Below are 1,337 nucleotides of genomic sequence, written 5' to 3' on the forward strand. Positions count from 1 at the left end.
TCGACTTGGGTATAATGACAATGGCCTATAATTTTAAGTGTCACATGCTGTGTCGTCTAATCAATGCGTATCTATCACATCATTATGTCTGTATCAAAATATAACTTGTTGAATTTATTAAATTTCCATTTTTTGAAATTAAGTTAGTTTCGCTGTTGTACGTTTGGTTGTGAAATTCATCTTTATTTACAACTACCAATCAAAATACAAAGAATATGTTATACATGTGTTTGAATGTTCATCCCCCTCAGCCCCCCCCCTGGATACGCCACTGAGTGAACTAGTAAGTTAAGTTAATAAGTTAAAATTAACTTAACTTTTAACTTGTTAACTCGTTAATGCCCAGCCTTGGGTAATCTAATATAATTTAAACCTAACATGATTATGATAAAAATGTTTTATATATACAGGGGAATAAAACTCTTTGATGAATTACCAAATAAAATCAAAATAATAAATAATAATCATAAATTTAAGCTAGAAATTAAAAAATAGTATGCACATCTATTTCATTAGTAGTTCTATGTCTAAATGTTTTTAGTCAGTTACATAGTTTTCATGTCTAAATTGTTGTTCTATTAAAGTAATTTTTATCAAATAAAAAAAAAAATTTTTTTATGTAATTATCATCTTGTTATTAACTTCTATTTATTAATATTATTTAAGACTCCCTAATCTCGCCACAAGCATTGCTTACAGAGATTAGGTATCAACATTGTACAAATATACTATTTAAGTTATTAAATTGTAATATTATATTAAAGTATGTTTGTTTGTTTGAAATAAAAATATTACGACTACTACTATTAAATAAATACGCCAAATAGGCAAAATACCTCTAAATATTTAAAAGTTTGCAAAATAAAACTTTCCATACTTAACCATGGTACCGAGCATGGTACCTTGAAATAGATGTCTATGTCATCTAGCATTAAATACGAATTAGCAAACTTAATATGCAAATGCATAAACTTACAAGCCCCGTTTATTATTATTACACATTATAAAAAAATAACAAATTAAAACTACGGTAGTAATAATAGGTGGTTAGGTCTGATTCTCAAAATATTTTTTAATAATCACCTGATATCTACCTACTAAATATTTCTTAAAAATCTAGATTAATTAAGATAATAATTAATTAAGATAAAAAAAATTAAGGACTCGTCACCATTTTTAATGTATATAAAATATATTATAAAATTGGAAAAGTTACTGTTTTATTTGTATATCTGATTTAATTATTGGTTATTATTAGAGCGCGGATTCCTATGCAATTGCATATTTTTTTCCTTTTAATATTTTTGGATTTTTGTCAGTTATCCCTACGAATCATC

The sequence above is a fragment of the Acyrthosiphon pisum genome, chromosome A2, assembly GCF_005508785.2.
Source record: "Acyrthosiphon pisum isolate AL4f chromosome A2, pea_aphid_22Mar2018_4r6ur, whole genome shotgun sequence".
Lineage (NCBI taxonomy): Eukaryota > Metazoa > Arthropoda > Insecta > Hemiptera > Aphididae > Acyrthosiphon > Acyrthosiphon pisum.